Source organism: Corvus kubaryi, unplaced genomic scaffold (assembly GCF_017639235.1).
Source record: "Corvus kubaryi isolate FWS band 111438036 unplaced genomic scaffold, C.kubaryi_AGA036_p1.0 68, whole genome shotgun sequence".
In the NCBI taxonomy this organism is placed as follows: Eukaryota; Metazoa; Chordata; class Aves; order Passeriformes; family Corvidae; genus Corvus; species Corvus kubaryi.
In genome coordinates this window covers 5548428-5570412 of record NW_024582056.1, presented here as the reverse complement: position 1 = coordinate 5570412, position 21985 = coordinate 5548428, and the positions used below count along the sequence as shown (strand labels likewise).

Here is a 21985-nt window from a genome sequence, read left to right as displayed (position 1 = left end):
ACAAGTAAATTAGGAATTTTTGACGTCATAACTCTGAATACACGTCACATTTATTTTATAATAAATTACTACAGCTTGATAACATACAAAATTCATTCTTTTTAGTCAATTTCACAGACTATTCTCACCATAATAGAAATCACTAGATTGGGCTTAAGACACCCCAGCCAGACAGAAGAGTGGGAGATGAAGAAAATGAAAGTTGAAGGTGGGAAAAGAAGAAAAAAATAGAATCAGGGAGGGAAAGGAAAAAAAACCAGCATGGGGGAGATGAAGAAATAAGGCTATGCTCATTTGTGATCTCCATTCTTATACTTTACCTTGTAAACTTTTAGTTATTTAATTTTATAAAAAATAGGTAGGTTGGATCGATCTGCTCCATATATTCCATGTTAAGTAATCTAGTGTGAACCTCAAGTTTGGTTGTTTTATGGGGTTTTTTTTTGGGTTTTTTTGTTTGTTTTGGTTTTTTTTCTCTTTTTTCTTTTTTTTTTTTTTTTGGGCAAAACATGCAGGTTTCAGGGAAAGCTTTGTTATAGTTAACATAAATTCAAGAGGCACAAGGCAGGAGAAATACTTTATTGAACAGCCACTCACCAAGTATCCAGGGTATTCACACAGTTCACATTCCTCAAGACCAGCTCAATCAAGCACACCTAAGAGATGCAAATGGACTTGGAAAGTAAAGCCATAGCTTTATCCCTAGTTCTCTTTGCTGTCATGTCCACTGACATTCACTGTGTCTTTCTTAGTGAATAGTTTATCAAACACAACCAAAATTGAAAACAAAAAAAAAGAAAATCAAACTACCTTCACTGACTTTGAGGAGTCTACAGGCTTTGAGGGGTGTAAGTGATAGTATCATTAAAATTCATTTTACGGAGTAACAGCAGATTGATAGTATTACAATTCAAAACTGGGAAATTCTACACTATCAAATTTTTTCTTCATATTAAATACTTTATCTTTCCTGCCATGCTTAATATGGGGGGTGTTGCAAATATGAAACCTTTCCCAATCATCACTGAAAACCCTGGCTCATCTGCTTTTTTTAGTCATAAATAATGAACCAGTTTGCATGATTAATACAGGAAGAAGACTTTGTACAAGCTGCATGGTTTAATTGAAGCATAAATCATACAGCTGGTTATAACTTAGAACTATTATAATAATAAATGATTATATTTTCTCTACTTGTTTTGCATGCTTAATATAAAACTAAATTAATGCTCATCTGGTAGCCACTACATACCGGTGGTTGTAATCAGCTGCCAAGATGCTATTAATCTAGCTGACAGGTGGTTCAGAAAGTTGAAGTACCTGTGCATTTTAGAAATAATTATTAGTGAAATTCCACAGAGAATCCCATGTTCAGTGAATAATTTCAAGTCTGTGGTTAATTTTAAGCATAAAGGTACTCCTACTGTTTCAGCATTGACCCAGACACACGACTAGCTCCATCCCTCCATATGCTTGGAACGTGCAAAAAAACCACTGACTTACTCTTGAAATTCAGTTTTTGGAATCATCTACATTTGATTCCAATCCATATTCTTGATCCAAAAATTACCACAAGGTATGTTTCAAAACAGGCCCTACTTTGTGACAGTTTCATGGGTCTTTTTTAGCAATTAAAAAAAAAAAAGAAAAAAAACCACAAACAAACCCATACCAAACTGTCTTCTCTGGGAATTGTTAAAGGACAAAATTCTTGAAATTCACCCACTGTATTGCTCTGTCACCTGGTAACTTTTCTTCTAAATGCAGACATCTCATACAGAGGACAAATCATGACATTTACAGGATGACAAGTTCCTTCCTTCTACAGATAAGCTTCTATAACCATGCAAAAAACAATTCAAATTTTTTTTTAATAATTACATTCATGTTTCACACTAAAAAACCCCAAAACAACAAATATTTTCCTCCAAAGAATTTCAAATTTTTATACATATATAATATGCTTATTCGTGTGTGCTTACTGGTGCTACCATATTGTCTGTTAGACTCTGCAGCCAATCTTTCAAGTTTATTTTTTGCCTTCATCAAAGTAACGCCAAAGATCTTGGACAGGAAAAACCTGAGAATTTTAGAAGAATTCTCCAAATTTTCCTCTTTCAAGAGAACAGGTAAGTGAAATAGCAACTGCGGTATGTTAACCTTGACTGGACGCCAAATGCCCAGCAGGCCACCCTATCTCTCACATCCTCAGCAGGACATTGGGTGGGAGGTGGGAGAAAATAAGATGGATAAAACCTCTTGCGGATCAAGATAAAGGCAGTTTACTAAATAAGGGTAACATGTATGAAAAAAAGACAAAAAGGAAAGTTTTTCACTATTTCCCACCAGCAAGCAATGCTCGTCCACTTCCCAGGAAGCATGGCTTCAGAATGTGTAGCAGCTGATCTGGAAGGCAAATATTGTAAATAGGGAATGCCCCACTTCCTCCTCCTTTTTCTTAACTTTTGTATTTGAGCTGACATCATATGCTATGGAATATCTGGTCGAACTGGATCAGGTGACCTGGTCGTGTCCTTGCCCAAGATCTCGTCCATCCCTCAGACTACTGGTGAAGAGACAGTGCTGGTGCTGTGCCAGCACTGCTCAGCAGAAGTCAAAACAGTGGCATTCATCAAAACATTTCTAGCTATTAACACACAGCATTGTGAGGGATCCCATGGGAAAAATAACTCCAAAGTCATATACCTGTGTTAGTAACAATATTCAATTAAATTAAAAATCTTAAGTCCTATTTAAAAAGCAAAGGAAAAAAATTCAAAATTCTACAACTGCTAAAACACAGAAACACACACTACATTAATTTTGAGGACTTGTTCTCCTTTTTTAAGATTCAGGTTAGGCTGGACTTCAAAGGTTAAGTAAGACCAATTCAAACTTAAACACCATGAGTTATTAATTGCATGACAGTACCACCACAAATAACACCTATCTTGATCAGCTTGGCAATATTTTGCATGATTTCTGCAAAGCTCATTCCTCAGTCCTATCAAAATAAGCTGAGAAACAGTGGGTGGCTATCCCTACTTTTTAGCTGTTTGCTTAAGGTACTTCAGACAAAAATCTTCGCCTTTAAAGACAGCAGCCTTTTTTTTCAAGAAGCATTAAGAAATGTCAGGAGTTCACCTCAGGATGTCTTGCAAGGATGGCACTGCCAGCTAGCGCTGAGTTATCAAATAATGTGATGCATATACCCCTCCTTTCAAGGAAAAGAAAATAAATATTGAGCTCCCAAAACATTAAAAATCTAGAGTATATCTACTTCACCACACAAATCTTATTAAGTCAGAGGTGAAAAAGGTTTTCCTCCCAATATTTTTAGCATCAAACACAAACTTCCCAGTGATATTTCTCACATTTCTGTCAGGGGTAAGAGCTTATGTTACTATCCCTTTTACAGGATCACTAAGGATAATTCATAGGGCAATTGTCCACACAGAGCAAGCAAACCTTATAACTCTCACTTGGAGCCTTCTTTCCTCATAAGCCTGATGCACATAAATCTTAAATAAAACAGTTTTCATTGACCTTTTCAAGTCCTTTCTAACCTCATCTCCAGATTATTATTACATGAGAAGTGCTGTTGAGTAAAAGAACTACCTAACTTAAGCTTAGTGATTCAAGACTACTAAAAAATCCCCAGCAATAAAAACAAACAAACAGAGTTGTTTTCCAAACCTTCTTATGACTACAGTTCCTTTTAGGAAAGTTCCTTTGGTGAACTATAAGGACTGCATTCTACTGATTTCTATTCTTTTTAATCAAAGTTGAATAAAATAGTAACATGAAATTGCTAAAATAAACTAAGTTTCAAGCATGGCACAAATAACACTCTGCACACAGGTCAAAAATGTCTACTAAATGATAACACAACAATTTGATAGAACTAAAATTCCTTTGTTAAAGTCACATCATCCAGATATCAGGATTATAATGTTGCCTACAATCCACTTTCTAGATTATTACATCATTTAAATATAAGAGACATAAATGAATATTTGATGAGTGGATTGAAATACTAATAGAAATACGATGGGCTTTTTTATGTACTTATAAAATAGAGCCAAAAACCAAAGGGATGATTTCACAAATGAAGTCATTATCATGACTAACTTACTAACTTCTAGAAACACTGAAAGACTACCATAATTGACAAATGTGGGAAGTTTCCAGAACATATTTCCAGAATATATTACTTTCTATAACTACCTTCAGTTACAGGGACAAGAAAACCTAGGACGATCACTTTCAACTTTCATCTAATTTTGTCCAAACTTTCTCATGTCCTATATCTACTGACTGAATATGATCTAAATTGTAATTACAGATTTTCAGGCTCCAATGTCAACTTTTCCACAACATTCACTGGCATAATACCAATTAAAAAATATATATATATTTAACCATACTTTCTTCAAAAATATGAAAAAAAATCCCTGCAAGTCTTTAAAATTATCTGTAACTAGAATAAAGTTATTTCTAGTTTATGTACATGGAGTTGCCTACAGTGCAACATAAACAATGTCCCCATATTCTCAAAACCTAATTTATTGTGCTACGGATAAAATTTGTTGAACTTGCAAGTGAATGTTTCATATGTAAATCTTCATGTCAGAGTTTGTGTGCATGAACTTTTGCATGTGTTGTCACTTGATACATCCTTTGTAAGCATCATTCACAAGGAATATGGCAACATTTTCATAGCACCTATCGTCTGATCAACTTGCATATATACTGCAGACAAGTAAGATTTCTCCAAATTAGCTATTGATCAAGTTGTAATATATCTAGACTATCCCCATAGAAAGTAATTAATTTGGTTTTACTATTTCCAGAGCAATAGCATTTACTGTAAGTTGTCCCAGTCTTTATTAACTCAGGTAGTCCAGATGAACTCCAGGGACACTGCATGTTATATTGTGACCTACCAAGTGCATTAAACAGAACCAGCCAGGGTCCAACACAGTCCAGATTATATTATAAACCTCACAGCAATGTGACACACACATTAATTATGTCACACATCAAGTTGTATTGATTGTCTAATCACTTAACACTGTAAACCTGTGCCAAATTCATGTTAACAAATTATTGTCAAAAAGGTCAATCCTGCATAGCAAATTAGGTGATATTCCCTGTAAGTGGCACTACTTAACCAAAGTCATTTGGATGGATATATATTTACAGGCTCCTGTATTAGGAAACTAAGTGGTCTAATTTTTATTGAGAGTCCCTAGAAGATGATGACTTGTGCAATCAGACAGCTTCTTTGGGCAATTAAACTTGAACTTGGATGTTAACTTTTGGAATGTCACTTTGAAACACCCTGGTTTGCATGCAACACCTTGTTGGACTTAGTCAAATTGACAGGTCATCAGATAGTGAGAAGAAATGGAATTTTAGATATAGACTTTACCTTTTCAAAAGTTTATCAGTGCTCCCTGATCTTTTTCTGAGAATGCCAGCATGGGCAACAACCTCTTTTTCTTCTGGGTAACAAAGCCTGAGTCATTTTCTGCCATGTAAGGCTCTGCAAACAGTGAACGGTGCTCCTAACATCCAAGAAGAAAAAAGAAAGGGGAGCCAAAATTGCTCAAAAAGTATTTGAAAAATCTTAGCAAGATGCAGTAGAATTTACTAACATGAAATATCTGGGGGGCGGTAGGAGGAGAAAGAGAAGTAACTCATACTATAGAGGAAAAGGAAAAAATAACAAAAGTCAATACAACACAAGAAGTTTTCACTTCCTTATAAAAATCAATTTCAGTTCCTCTGAAGCATGTTACATACAATAATGCTGATTAATGAAAGCTTTGAAGCTCTAAGGACATATTTCAAAAACAAATTTCTACTGGAGGATTAAATCTGCATTCACTTGTGCAACAGTTTTTATAAAGTGTCTTCTATAAGTGAGTGTATTAAAAAAGTAGGAGTTACAATAAAAATTATACAGTTAGATAATGCCTTTATTCCATTCATTTAAATATTAAAAGTCTTGATCAATACTACATGAAGAGAAATATAGTTTCAAAAACATCATCTTTAGCTCAAGAGACAAGGCTGTACCAAAAAGTTACCACTCCAAATCCCGTTTTCTCTTGAGAAATGGCAGCTGCAATATGTTAGGAATAAGGGTAGTTCAGGGTATCCTGAAGAGTTTGATAATCTGATTAAAAGTACATGAAATCATCTTTTTGAAGTGCAGAAATCAGTGCTTACTTTTCAAGGAAAGGGTCTACTTCAGCATAAATCCAAATTTTGTGAAGCAGTAGCTGTAATAGACAATACCTTTTTTAAGGAATTGTGAATTTTTTATTTCCCAAATTTTATCCAGGTGTCTAAATCATTACTATTTGTATAATTAAAAGCTCTCTTTGTTTTGTAAAAAAAACTGCAGAAAAAAACAGGGTATTAATTAAAAAAAAAAAAAGTAATAATTGTAATAACATTGAGAAGAAGGACAAGGACAAATTTTCCCCATAATTTGATTGTGTAAGTAAATTAAATTAGCACATAAAATTTACTTGCAGGCAGAACAATTCTAGACCAAAGAAACAAAGGTATTTGGTTGTTGGCTGGAGCAATTCTCCTATGAAGAAAGGCTGAGAGAGGTGGAAAAGTTCAGTTTGGAGAAGAGAAGGCCTCAGGGAGACCTTATCGTGACCTTTCAGTACATAAGTGGGGCTTATGGTAAAGACACAGACCCCTTTTGTCAAGGTGTACTGTAGTGACAGTACAAAAGGGGCAGTCCTAATAAATTTATATTGGACATGAGGAAGAACATCTTTTAAGAGAAGGGTGGTGATAACCCGGGGAGGGTTGCCCAGAGAAATTGTGTTCAAGACCAGGGTGGATGGGGATTTGAGCAAACTGGTGTAGCAGAGGGTGTCCCTGCTCATGGCAGGGAGTTGGAACTGAGTGCTCTTTACAGGTCCATTCTCACTCAAATCATTCAACTATTCTATGACTTCTTGTAGTAAAGAAGTGATTTATTCAATTTTCATAGCTAAAGACTAAAAGAATATGAAAAACGAGCTTTCTTAAACAGAACGTAAGAGTAACTTAAACAGATATCCTTTTAATGAATTCCCTGTTAAGGAAGCACCAAGGAAATTTGTAACATATATAGGGGTGCACAAAAGACTTCAGAACTTGGAAGATATTTTTTCTTCTTTAGTCCCAAAACATGATTAATTAAAAAAAAAAATCATAATCATTCTCTAGACACATTCAGTGGTAATTGGTATGTGAATCACTGTTCTGTTTTTCCTGTCAATATACACTCTAATTGATTTTTAAAAATTAGAAATGTAATAAGCTATAATCAAGCTAAAAAGTTTTATTTCTATTTATGTCTGTGGTGGATTGACTTTGGCAGACCACCAGGCCCAACCCAGCTACTCTCTTATTCTTCCACCTCAACAAAGGAAGGGAGAAAATAAAACCAAAAAGCTTGGTTTATTTCATTGGTTCACAATAAAAACAGAAAGATCACTTACTGATTACCATCACAACCAAAACCAAAGCAACTTGAGGCAAAATAATTTAATTTACTGGCAACTAAAAATAAAGTAGGATGCTGATAAACAAAAGAAAAACAAAACCACATTTTCTCCCACTTCTCTCCTTCCCTCCCACCAAGTAGCACAAGGGGATGGGGAAACCTCTGGATGATTGAGGTCTGAAGGGACCTCCTGAGATCATCTGGTACAGCCCTACTCTGCTCAGACAGGGACACCAATAGCTGGTTGCACAGGATCATGTCTAGGCAGCTTTGAATATGTCCAGTGATTGACTCTACACAACTTCTGTGGGAAACCTGTGCTCAGTCATCCTCACAGTAAAAAGCATTTCCTGATGTTCAGAAAAAACCTTATGTGTTGTATATTGTGCACATTGCCTCTGGTCCCCACTAAAGAGAGAGCCAAACTCTGCTGCCTTTGTAGCCTCACTTCAGGTATTTTATGCACATTGATGAGATCTCATGGAGTCTTCTCTTCTTCAGCCTCAACAGTCCTTGCTCTCTCAACCTTTCTTTGTAGGCCAGATGCTCCAGTCCTTTTCTCAACCTTGTGACCCTTCCCCACAACTCTTCCCAATTTGTTCATGTCCTTGCTATTCTCAGGAGCACTGAAGTGAACAAAGAACTCCAGGTGCAGCCTCACCAGTGCTGACTGGGAGGGGAAAGACCACCCCCTTTAACCCAGGGACAACACCCCTCTTACTGCAGCCTAGGATGCACAAGTTACACATTCAGCATTGAAAGTGCATTTGTAAAAAATACAAAGACAAAGGTCAACCTCTAGGTTTTTAGCAAGCCATATGGATGAGGGCATATGTGTTTAATGTAGCATCTTATCCAGAGTAATGACAGAAGAATCATTGGGGCATGAAGTCATAACCTGTAGAGAGTTCATCGCAATCATTAATCACTGCACCGCATTCTTTTTTTTTTGCTTTGTTATTTCCAAGATGGAAGTGCTGACAGAAACAAATTTCATTGTTTGTTTACTGCATAAATTAAATTCAAAACACCATCACACCTTGTTGGTGATGGGGGAAGAAAAGCTAAATAGATGATTTTACTTAAAGAGTGAATGTCTCATGAATCTGTGTGTTTCACAAGAAAAAAGAGCATCTCAACTCAAGGTTGCTGGTTGACAGCCAGATTAGACCAGCTAGCACCCAAATTTATCATTATACCATACTTCTAAAGTAAGACTGCTGATGAATATCCAGGTCATAACAGAAAGATGTTCTAGTTGACAAACACATTCTTTAACTTCCTTAGTATTCTTACAATCAACAGCAGAGGACAAGGAAGAATAAAAATGGAAGTCTCAACATTCTCCTTGACAGGGGTGAACTGACTGTACAGAGACACTAAATTGTCATTACTCTTGCTATCCTGTTTTCTGAATAACAATAAGAATAAAATGCATGCTATCTTTGCATGGCAAAAAAAACCAGACCACCCCAAACTTACAATTCCTCATCTCTGCCAATCATCTCCTAGAAACAAAATTTATTTAAAAAAAAAGAAATTATGCATAATTCTAAGTAGTAAGAAGGTCTTTGTATAAATAATTTTAAAAAGAGATAATGTAATATTGTAATTATCATGCAGTTTTAAAAATATGTTCCCTTCTAATTTCAACTTCAAAAGTTTATGCAGCATGGAGTGGAACTTACAAAACAGGAGAAAGGGAGATTTATTTTCTTTTACGCATAAAGATGATTGTTAATTGCATTCCATGAATGGTACTGTGAACACCTTCAGAAAAGGGGTGTGGGGGGGTGTGTGCAGGAATTATGGGGTGTGTTTATTGTTTAGTTTCTGGTTTGTTTTTTTTTCCAGCCAGTGTACAGAGCTAAATAACCAAATAACAATCTAGATATATTTTATAAGCTAGGAAAATATGTTTGGATAATGGCATTGCCTAGAAGCATGTCCTCAGTCCACTATTGTGCCTGTGTTTCAGATAAACAAATGAATTTCAGGTCAGGCCTACGAATCAGCAGCACTGCTGTTTTTAAGTGAAGAATGAGATACTGCAATACCAGTTAGAACAATTTTCTTCTTCTCAAAATGTCACAAATATTTCACTCCCAAATTCCACTTATCTTGATAGAGCCGTCTGTCTTTATGTTCCTTAAGTTACAGCATACTTTCTTAGCAGATGAACTTGGTCTGACTATTGTTTTCTTACTAAGCATCCTTAAGAAAGTAGCTGAAGAAGGATTCAAAATAATTTTCCAAAGTGAATTTTAGCACTAGTGCTTCTGTTGACAACTAGCTATGAAGTAAAAACTCCAGTGTTTAGATGTTAAAAAAAGGACCAAAATTTTTGCCTTTTATGAAAGTAAACTACAGTGAATTATGGCAGCAGACACTCATCACTACTTCTTTAATATGGTTTAGCAGCCTTTTAGCACTGGACAGCACTTTTTTCTCCCAGTACTTGGAGGTCGTTCCTGAATTGGCTCAAGGCACTGTGAGACTAAGATGACTGCAGCCCTCTTTGTTAGATCTTTCTAAAAGGTCAACTATAAACAGAGAAAGGACAAAACACTTCTTGGATCTATAGTTTCTATGGAGTTCAAGCTATCATATAAATCAATAAAGATTTACACCACTTAGTATCAAAAGTCATGCATTAATTATGACATCTTCAATATAATTAGCTTTTTGCAATGTTTATATGAGGTCCAAAGAGAGATTACAATTGTGCAAACACATTACATCCATGGGTAATTTGTCACTAAATACTTAGAATTAAAAGGAGAAGATTTCTAGCTGTTTCAAGTTCCTTAATTGTTATTTCAATTCCCATAATTAATTTTTTCTTTCTAAACTTTAAAAAAAAGATTTATCATCTTTTCCTCAACACTGAGTTACACTGATCCATTTTGATATTGTTTCAATCTCAGCTGGGGAGTGGGGAAGGGAAGCTGCATGAGGTAAAGAAAAACAAACAAAAAATTCAGAATTTCTGCTACATCCCTGAAATCTTAGTCTAATTAATATGCAAAGCATACACAGAGGGTAAGAAAGGACCTATATAATTCAAGGCAGATTAAATGCAGGCCGTTTCAGATGCCAATGATGTCTGTTTCCAATTCTGAAGGACTTTCAAAGAAAGAGGAAATTTGATATTATTTAAGAATGTACATTTAAATTTTCCACATGGAAATGTTTATGTCAGTTGAACAGTCTATTGAGCAACAGGTGAATATGAGCTTAAAGGAATTGTTTTGCACTTTATTTCAAATTTAGAAGTGACATCTCTGACATCAAGACATCATATAACCTGCAAAAAAAAGAATTCTGCAGTGGGTTTCTAAAGACTTTCCAGTAACTGCATGTGTCACAAAAGACATTCCAGAAAACAAAGGTTTAGGTTTGCATGACAAGGCTCAAGTGACAGGTATCAAAATATTTTGATTATTAAGGATGTTCTTTCTCAAAGGATTCAAAATTTAATAGGCTTACTGCTTCTTTGAAATCATCTTAAACATACATGGTACCATTGGAAATTTGCAAAGGTAGGGCAGGGATGTGGGTTTTCCAACACAGAATACATCAGTAAGTTGAGCTCTAAATGCTTTTCCAAACCATTTTCCCAACATTTTCTAGATTACATTAGCTAGAGACCAGATGAGGACAATGTAAGAGCATGCTATCACAAAAGAAATATTAAACTGTTGCCTGTTTATATGTATACTTTAAATAATCTCACAAATGTTTATGATTAGACTTGTCATCAGATTTATCATTAGGAAGAAATACTCTCCCAAAATCTAACAGCTTGTTTTAAGCATTTTTAATTTTCATTTGTACCACAAATTTGCTGCAATTATCTAAGATTTTTATCCAAGACAGGGACGTGCTATGTTTGAGCTCTGCTACATGCTACTAGAGCTGCCCTTTACAGCATCTTTCTTTTGACTTCTACTTTGCTACAGAGCATTCCAAAATATTCAGTGATGGTTCATTAACTCTGTTAGACTGAGCATCTCTTGCATTCTTGCTTGTGGTACCACAGGACAGGGTGAGATAGCAAGGCCCATATGACAGCTAAGATGTGATCAGAAACTCCGGAGGACTAGCTCATAACAAAGGAAACAAGCCATCTGAGGATTTCCCAGTTTTCTGTTCTTCGTATCCTCCTGTATCAGATCTATGTCAAGCTCTAAGTGATATATTTTTGAGAGAAACTGAAACAGTATCTTGTATTTTTTCATGTTTATATGCTAATTAAGGCAGAAGTGTAAACAATAATTTTTTTTTTTTTAACTCCTTGCCACTAGAACACTATTAATTGATATTCACATTAGCCACTTTTAACCATCCAGGCACCACAGTGTTCACAGTGACTTGCTCTGAAAAATGAACCCCCAGCACCACAATACTGATTTTGCAACAAAGAAATTAGTTTCAGCAAATTTGTTAATTAAGCACAAATAAGAAATTTTATTTGGTTTCAGGGAGTTACATTTCTTATTAGTGTCTATCTTCTGCTTTCTTAATATGCAGAATGAGAGGAAGTAACTGCACAGGGTCTGCAAGTGAAAGCTGAAGAAGTAGGTTATAAGATACAAGTCTACAGCACTTTTCATACCTCCTTCCTTTTATTCTCATCTCCTAGCCATGCTAGTTCCTTTCCACACTATTGCCCTGACACCACAAGTCACCTTTCCACACATGTACATGTGCATGAAGCATTTATCAAGCTCTTCCTAGAAAATATTCCACCTTTAACAAGGGAGGTCAAGATTCACAAACACATGGGAGTATTGCAGCTGGTCCTCTGCAGTAATAGGACTCTATTTATTTTTCATGTCTTCTTTTTTCTTCCAATTTCCTTTTGTCACCTGGGGCCAACTTTCCTCTAACAATTTTCTGCTTTTCCAGAATTTTGATATCTCAAGGCTTGTCCCTATGAAAAGAAAACTGTCCAGGGAATATGTAATCCCAGACTTGTAAAAGCTGCAACTGTTACTTTATGGTATAGATACAATTTGCTGTACAAAAGTAGTAAAATGTCTTTGAAATGGAAGCAAATAAAACCTGTGGAATGAGTCAGGGATCATAAACACAGGATGGCTTTACTCACCCACCGTGTGTGATTCATTTTGTTGAGAGCTGACAACATAGCCTGAAAATAAACCTTTTCCCTTGCAACAGTTGCTGTAGCATACCTGTTACATTCCTAAAATATACTTACAGTAGTTACAGCACAAAGCTGTACAGATAATTTAGAGCTTTTTTTTTGTGCACAGCTCTTTTGTTTGCTCTTAATTACTTCTGATGGTGCAAGTGTCCACAACCATAAAAAATATCAGGCATGAAACACACAGCATCACATTTATGAATCGGCTGCTGCACTCGAATGCATCTAGCAAGTTTTCCTCCATGTGTTGTCATTTCCGGTGGCATAAACACACCTGAGAGGGAGAAGTGCTTCAAAGAAAGCCTACTGAGCCTACCGAGGGCATCTGGCACAACTGATGTTCTTCACCCTAAGGATTAATACAGGGCATGCTCCTGTGTTCCTTCTACATAATTATAAATATACTTTTCTGCCTGCCCCTTAATGATCACCTTAAATTTACCACTACATTCAGGCAAAATTAATGTCTAGCTTAATAGCAGAAATCCCTACTTTTCTTATTGAAATCCTATCTAAACCAGCTACTTCAATGATACATGTTGTACAAAGACAGAGATAATTATTTTATGGTCCATCCTCAGAAGTTGTCTAGATTTGAAACACTCCTGAAAGACTAATCAGCTCAATATATTTTTTCTGGGCAAAATACTTTTTTCCCATGGCAAAAAAAAATATTTTTTCCTGTCAAATACTTGATGTCTGCTAATGTTAAACTGAACAGAAGTATCTTTTTAAATTACAGTTTCCAAAAGAAGCCCTTCAAACACAAAGAGACAGTATTTCTCAAATATTTTCATTATTTAGAAGAAAATCTGAATAAAAATTTTGCACATTACATCCAATAATTCCTTTAAAGCACAAACAAGTACAAGTCTACTTTCAGAAAGGACTCAGTGATCCTTGTGAGATCCTTCCAACTCAGAATATTCTGCGATTCTGTGAAGGTGGCTTTGCACATGTCTTCAATTGCTCTCCACCTTCAAGATAATGGTATGACATAATAATATTGCAAGTACATTGCATTACCTACCTTCTATGAAAACAGAACTCAAGGGGAGCTGAGGAGCAACAGTTGTGTTTTTGCTGCCTACAGCAATATTCAAACGCTTGTACATTCTAGAAAAGTGTTTTAAGGCTTTACTAAGCTAGAACATTTATCTTCACACCTTATACCCCAAGATTTTGGGGTGTTAAATGCACAGGGTAGACACTTATGTTTATTTTCCTTACCCAGAAAAACAGACATGATAAAAAAAAGAAATCAACATTTGACAAATACTCTAAGCTACCTATCAATTTGGAATCCCCACTCAAGCTTCCTGATTTTGAAAGGTGTACTTCATTTCTTGATAATATATCTTGTTCCTTTCTTCAGGCAATAAAGCACTGATACAAGCAGCTAAACAGTGTTAAAATATCTTTGAAAATTTTATCTGATCCAATGTTGCTTTAAGAAAAATCCTGACTGACACGGGGCTGAGAAATAGCATAAAAAATGCATTAAAAAACCATCACAGGATCTGATCTATAGAGACATGAGAGTAAGTATTATTTCCTCAGAAAAATTAGTGAGTCAAGAGCAGGAAAGAGGAGATCATCATGATTAACTTGACTGATCCTCTTGCATAGCAAAGAAACAAAAACCCCAAACAAACAAACAAACAGAGGACTTCATCTATTCTTTCTGTACACATCACCCAATATTTACTTAAACTGTAATATTAAACTTGAAAGGTACTCAGTCTTTACATAAAATAGTCATGTGATGAATAATCCTTCACCTTAGAAAAGCAGCTTAATTTTAATTAATAATAATAAGTGTTATAGTTTCAGTATCAATACATGTTTCCATATTTGTATTCTGCCTACAATTCAGACAAGGTTTGTGCCTAAGGAGTAATGTGACTGTACATGACACTAATGCTGATACCAGTGACACGGTAGTGCAGTTTTGCCTCAGAATCAATGTTAATTTGTCAAATTTTCAATCCTTTCTGATAAAGGGAAATTTTGCAATGCAAAATGGCAAATGTTAAAACCTTACCATATAAATACTAATTCAAAAGACAGCATCTACTCAGAATCCCCTAATTCACGTAGCATAACTCATTAATTATATTATACTCCAATATAGATTAGAATTTAAATACTAGGTCTGCACCATCTTGTAGTTTGGACTATATCAGAATAACTCCATTAGTTGTAGGAAATTGTAGGCTATTATCTGATGGATGTACAATAGACTATTCCACAAGCACAGACAGAACGTTTTAAGAGCACTTAAAAAAAAAATAAAAGAATCAGATTCACAGAGGGAATTCTTCTATATAACAACTGCTCTTCCTTATTGTTCCTACATGTTCATATTTCCTACAAACTTGCAAAGAAATCCTTTGTTCATCTTCCACAAAGATTTCTAGGCATGCAATTCAGAATTCTCTCTTGTTGACTGCCACATGTATCCAAGAAAACAAGACCTGGGGTGTAGTCTTACCAAAATATGCTGCAATTTAGCTGGAAAAAAAAAAAGAAAGTATTCTACGACAACCCAAATGTATGGACAAGAGTTCAGGCCAGAAGAAAATTATAACAACAGACAGCTGTATAAAATAAGACATAATATGCATAAGTAACAGCTCCAACGCTGACCATGCCTCACTTGCAATTTTGATGGCAGAGCTCTACGTATTTCACCACCATTTAGAAATAATTCAGAAAGTAATTTTAAAAATCATCATTTGAGGGCTTGGTTATTATATTAAAATCCAGTAGGAAAATTAAATGCTCTTAAGAATAAATTTCTTTATCATTTGGCTCACAGAAACCACCTAGAGGATTTGATTTTTTAATTCAGTGAATGGCTGTATATAATAGCACTTGTTAGTGAAAAAATACCAAATCCATGCAAATATTTTGACAGCCTGTAAACACCACAATGCAGTAAAAGCTCTGCTCTTGCTTGTGAAATAAAAACCTGAGAGTCACAAATTATATTTAAGTTATGGACCCTTTGATATGAGAAGTTGAACTGAAGAAATATCTTCAGATAGTGGACTTTTCATTTGGTCCAAGGTAAGAGATGACACAAGTTCTTAAATTTCAGCTGGTTGTTGGTTTTGGGTATTATTTGATTAGGTTTGGATTTTTTTGTCTTTAGAACAAAGCAAGGAATTTATCTTCTTTGATTTACCTAAGTCATGCTGCTTTCTATTAATCTAAAATAAAACAATAATAGAAAGCTATCCATTTGCATGTATACTTGTAGAAATCTGCAAAACATACATCTCAAAGGCAGCAGAGCAAAGAGATTGCACTTTTTCTAGAAACCACCTACATCTTCTTTCACACTCCCATCGCAAAAAGCCAGATACATTCTTTTTTTTTTTTAACAGATTGCTTTATGAGGCCTTTGTGAAAAAAAGATGGAGAACTTCAGTGAGCCAGAAAAAAATGTAGAGATTTTAAATCTTACATATATTTATGACTCAATAAAGACAGAGAGCAAGAACTGGAATACATTTTGTGTATGTTTTAAGTGGTTTCATCACCAGTCCATAAACCTCCAGTCAGAAGGAAACATGACAAAACTGTATTTTCCCACTGAAATAATCTTAAATTCTACTGAAAACCATCCCTAGCTATTTTTTTTTTCAGTTTAACATTTGATAAAGAAAAGGGCAGAATTTGTACCATGAGTGAAAGCTTATGTCTAGTATAGGTTTCTTTGTTTTTCCAGTTTTCACAGTTTATCTGACGTCACTTGGTATTATTAAGCAATCATTTGAATAAAATACAGAAGTTAACTAATCACTTAAATGTGAGTCATAGGCACTAGACTTAGGGAGTGAGAATATAAAGAATGTTGTTTTCATTCCCATCATACAATTTAGTCGACAGTATTTTCACAATAGTTCAAATGGCACCAGTTAATTCATTAATTCATTAATTCATTAGCCACCTTCCTGGATCCTTCCCCCTGAACCTGGGAATTGCAGGAAAGCTCTTTCTCCGGTACAGTATAACATTTTTTGTGATCAGTATGACATATTATACTTGAGAGATGGGGAAAAATTAATCTCTGAATGTGAGCCTATGCCACAAAGTCATTGTCATTTCATGAACTGCCCATGATTTTTCTACATATTTGTAAGAGACTGACAGCTTGAATAAAAAAAACAATTTTGGGAAACCAAAGACTTCTGAAATAAGAAGGTCATGGATAGTTACCGAAGTACTATGGGACTTGCCAGTAACAGGTCTGGCAGCAATGAGGAATGACAGCTTGTTCAAGGGATACTCTGGCCACTGTCAGTGGGATGGCAAGATGAAGTAAGGCAAAGGCCAGAGACTCTCTCCATCTGCCAGCAGCCTGGCTGAATTAACTCAGCACACGAGCCCATGAAACACGCGTCACCTGCACATCTCTCTGAGGCTCTCTTGATGTTGTTTCATTTGGATTTGCACACTGAACAAATAGCACTCCAAGTCTGAAACACTCAGATTAGACTGCTTTACCGGCAACATAGGAGAGTGTCATTCAACATGATTTTGTATTTTGGTAAAAAGAGGAAAGTGAAACTAAACACAACCCACACAACCCCAGTCTTCAGAGCTGAATACTTCTTACTTCCTTATCTTACCATCATCTAGAAGTGTCCAAGATATAATACAGCCCTCAAGCCAAGGATCCACAACATGGCCCTATTTTGCAAATAGTACTGCCATCTACAACTCTTATACTACAAGTCTGGTCCTCTAGCACTCCTGCATTCACCACCTCCAGGGTCTGCCCCTACCCCTTCCTCTTTTCTCCTAAACTGCTTCTTGTCTAAAATAATTTAGCCTTAGTTATTAGCACCTCATCCACCACAAGCAGGCCTTGGCTGCAGTTTCTCAGGCGAGTTTCCCTGAGGTTTAACTCCCTGATTCTGCAAAAACCTCACTCTTGGCCCCTCCAAGCCTGGCTGCCTCCTCAGCAAATGCAGCCAGGACCACCAAAATACTCCCCCTACAGCAAATCCAGCAGCAAACCAAACCCCCCACTCCGGCACCCAGGCAGGTGATAAACAAACAAGAAGGTACATGGCCACAGCACAGGCCGCTAAAGCGAGGGTCCCACAAAAGAGTAGAAAGCAAAACAGGTGACTCGAAGGGCTCGCCCCGCCTCCCCACAGCCCACTCCTTGCCACTCCCTTCCCCCACGGGCCAGGAGATGGCTCCCACAGCCACACCACAAGGAGGGCACAAGACTGCCCTCCATCACCCTGGCTTCTGCCCAGCTGTACTCCCTGGGCCCCCAGCTGTCCTGTGGGTGGCACAGGTAGCTCCTTCCCACACTAGCAGCAATTTTCCAGAAGGTTCTATAGGCAACACCTCGACCTCCAGCTGCAGCCTCCAGTCCCAGACCTGGCCCTGGCCCTCAGCCGTGTCAGAGTGTTACTCACCCAACAGAGGGAGCCTTGGCTGGGGGCTGAAACAAAGCAACCTTTCCTTTGCACTCCTGCAAGGGACATTCAGCTACAGTCAGTAGAAATGTGAGACATGTCCATATTTTGCTCTCTGCTTCAGTGGAATGGTGGCATTGCATCCAACACATTTAAGGGAAGTAGTTTTCTCTAACTTGAAGCCACCCTAACATCAGCTTCTTGTATCATTAAACCAATTATGTTATTGATGAACACATCTATCAGAGTCTCATAGGTTAAAAAGAGATACTTCTTCTTATTAAGTTGTATTCAAGCACAATCAGTTTCAACTACAGCCTCTCACATCTCTGTAAGAAGAAAATGTTAGAGAGGCTGGTGGATTTTGTTTGTTTGGTGAATATTTATCAACACGGGAACAGATTTCCTCAGCTAGAAGAAAACATTAATGACTAGTTCATCCTCTAGTTTGCCCAGAAGGGTGATCATTATAAATTACTTTATTGACTGATGGTTCTGCTCCGCACCCTGAGCTTCAGTGGACTGAGTAATCAACATGCTAAACGCAGGTAAGGGGGTCATTCACAGCAAAATTTTGCTGCTGGACAAGAAAACTGTTTTATCCCGATGCCTAGTTTGTTTCCATTTCAGTTTTCTTGGTGGATAAATTTTAATTTTTAGAATCGTGGAGCATTGGGACTTTTCAATTTCCAAACAGAAGCTTCTGACTTGTGGTTATATAGTTATATATGCTGATATCTATAACTGTAGATATCTATATGCACTTGTTTGTGTGTGATTACTTGTAAACCAATTGTAGCTGTAATTCCCATGGAGGTTACATCTTTGCATGTCAAATGCAATTCTCAGGCTAGATAATGCATAGGAAAATAGGCAAATTTCAAATTAAGGCACTAGAAAACTTATTTGAATTTGATTAATATTTTTATTCTCGCAATACATTAAGGGGACTATTATCTAGGTAATTCTAAAACTACCCTTGAATCATTCATTCTGTAATTGGCAAAATCACCAATATTCAAAGGAAATTTAAAACAAGTCTTCGAGTTTTAGTAATTTTTAATGTAAGACTACATTGAGAAACCAATGCTGCATGATAAAAGACGAGCATAGTTATCCCTACATTATTCCAAAGTTCAAACTTAGACCTTGAATGTTTTGTTGGTTTTAATAATATTTAATTAAATCACATTTAATTAAATTAATTAAATCATACTTTTAAAGTATGATTTAATCCATACTTGGTAGTATGACATAAATCATTAATCTCTGATGATATAGATACATTAAAGATTATTTCACATCCTGAAAGTTTTATGCTATGTAGAACACTTTCAACAGTATTTTGGGTCTTCCTGAGTTTTATGAATTATATCTAGAAGAATTATATTTACTCCTTTTCTCTAAAAGCATAACACCTCTAGGACTATTTTGTTCCAGAGAAGAGAATGGGAGAAAGATGGCAGAAATGTCCATTAAGGCAAAAGAATAACATGTAGATTTGTCAGAAAATATAACACGGATTGAAAAGTGGCATATTTCTTTGGTCCTTGTCAAGACTAACAATCCTATGTGTACAGTTTGTGTTAAAGAATTGATTTATTGTTTGAGAAAGAATTGTAAGGTCAAACAACAATAAAAATCAGGGCCTTCTTTACATCTTGCTTTTCATTTCCCTAGACAAGGAACTTTATAGAGAGAATTTTTTTCATTATTTATTAAAAACTTGTTCAACGTTGTTAAGAATATATATTTTTTTGCATCTAATATTGTGAATACTGCTCAGTGTTAGGTACAAGGAACAGCACTTGTGTTCATGAGGATAAAAAGTCTCTGCAAACACCACAGTGTGGTACAAAATCACAAAATTAAATTACAGCTGGCTTCAATACTTTAAAATATAATGAAATAAGAATAATTAAAGGTTGTGGAAATTACTATGACAACTTATCATCTGACATATGGTACATTAGCCAAAATTTATATTCTTCTTTATGCCAGAAGAGTTTTCTAGCTCAGAGGAAATAACCATCCTGATTCTTGGAACATTGGAGGCAAATGATGTTCAGGATCTGATTTCAAGAGTAGACTGCCTGTGAGAATTAATGACTTATACTTAAGTTATTTAATCAATGACTTTGATTATCCATGCTATTTTTTGGAGGATAGGTGTTGTGGTGCATGTGGTGGTGGCCACAGCCGCAGAACATTCAGAGGACTGGTGGACAAGCCTCCAGAACACCAAGGTCTAATCCTTATCCCTTGGTTACGGCGAGTTCCCATGTTCCTAATGGTTCTTAGTTTACATATTTTAAGTTTATGGGTTTAGGAGTTCGCCACCCAGTTTTATGTATAAGTTCATGTTTATGTATTTTTCCTAGTTGCTTATGTATTAGTTCTGGAAAGTTCTTCCTTCTTTGATGCCCCCATTGATCTACTCATGTAATTCCCTCCCTTAAGTTATCCCTATTGGATATTCCTCTCTTATCTCCTCCTCCTCAGTCGATCCCCATTGGTTGTTTCCCTTTGTTCCACCCCCGTATAAAATACTGCGTTCTCCTTTATCCCTGGTCTTTGTCCCTGGACTCTCCACCTGCAGTAAACCAGCTGGAACCTATACAAAGACCTCTCTCTCGTCCTTTGCCTCCGCTGATGCTTTTACATCATCTTTGTTTGGGGCTCGCTCCTTGTGAAGGAGCCAGCTTTCCCTGCACGCTGCATCTGACAGCAAGGACGTCTGCAGCTGGACGCTGTGCTGCCTCGGGCAGCCCCAACAGTGTAAGTAAGATAGGGATGAAATTTCCAGCATACTCTGCATTTTATCTGAAATCAAACTAAGAGTGGTGGATCTAACAATTGTTTGAGATCTCAAAAGAAAATTATGTAGTGACTGAGTTGTGCATACATATGTATCTATAACGAAAGAGAGATTTTAGAAAGTGTCATGTAAAACAACAGCCATATATCTTATTTAGGTTCAAGATAATACTACCAAGACAACGTTATTTGTTAAATATGTCATAGTTTTGCTTACTGCTGTTTTTTTAAAAAGGTAGTTTAAATTTTGTAAGTAGACTGTCATAATCTCCCAGTTCAATCGCTAGCTATAGTTTGAATTTAGTTGGGTTTTTTTTATTCCTGAAAGATTATACTTTAATGTCCATAAGACTTCACATACTGTATTTCCAGATACATATTATCATTTCTGAGAGTAGGGCACCTGATATTATGTTGAATTTTCCTAGTTGACACATATTGAGAAAGTGCAAAAGTGCAGCTAAATCCAGAGTGGTTCACACATCATCTACAATGAAAGCATGCATACAGGATGACCTAATTATATTTAATTTCAAATCCAAGTAGATGATTTATTGAAGGGTGTGGAAATTAAACAAATTCATTAATAAAGTAAAGGTCTTTCAAAAGGCAGAACAGTATATTCTGTCCACATGAGATATTTATCTAATTAAAGTGTAGACACTTAAAACTTTAGTGACTAGAGATTCAACAACTAAAACACCGACCAAAAAACTCCACAAACAAGTAAAACCAGACCCCTCAAATTCTTCAACATTCTTATCGCCCAAAAAGATGAAATTCCAAATTACTACAGACTTCAATGGCTGACCTTATGTTCTTTTCTTAATAAAAGATACTACCTGTTACCTGCTCTGCCCACTCTATCCCGCCACCTTCTCCCAAAACAAGAAAGAAAAAAAGAAAAAAAATGCCATTGAAAAGGAGGAAAAACCCAAGAAAAGTGGTACAGACTTTGATGCAGACTTTGATAAATAAAATTTAAAAAGGAAAGGAAAGGAAAGGAAAGGAAAGGAAAGGAAAGGAAAGGAA

At 36.1% G+C, this 21985-nt stretch overlaps 1 protein-coding gene across 4 annotated transcripts in view; it reads right to left on the bottom strand.

The window, feature by feature from the left end:
• The window catches only part of CDH18 (cadherin 18), a 521943-nt gene that overhangs the window by 490239 nt on the left and 9719 nt on the right, over positions 1–21985 (bottom strand). For 3 of the 4 annotated variants that reach the window (XM_042048680.1, XM_042048689.1, XM_042048686.1), the window contains exon 2: positions 5435–5570. The exons of the other annotated variant lie outside the window; for it this stretch is intronic. The gene's annotated coding sequence lies outside the window, so the exon portion shown is untranslated. The remainder of the gene's footprint in view (positions 1–5434; positions 5571–21985) is intronic. 4 annotated transcript variants of the gene reach the window in all.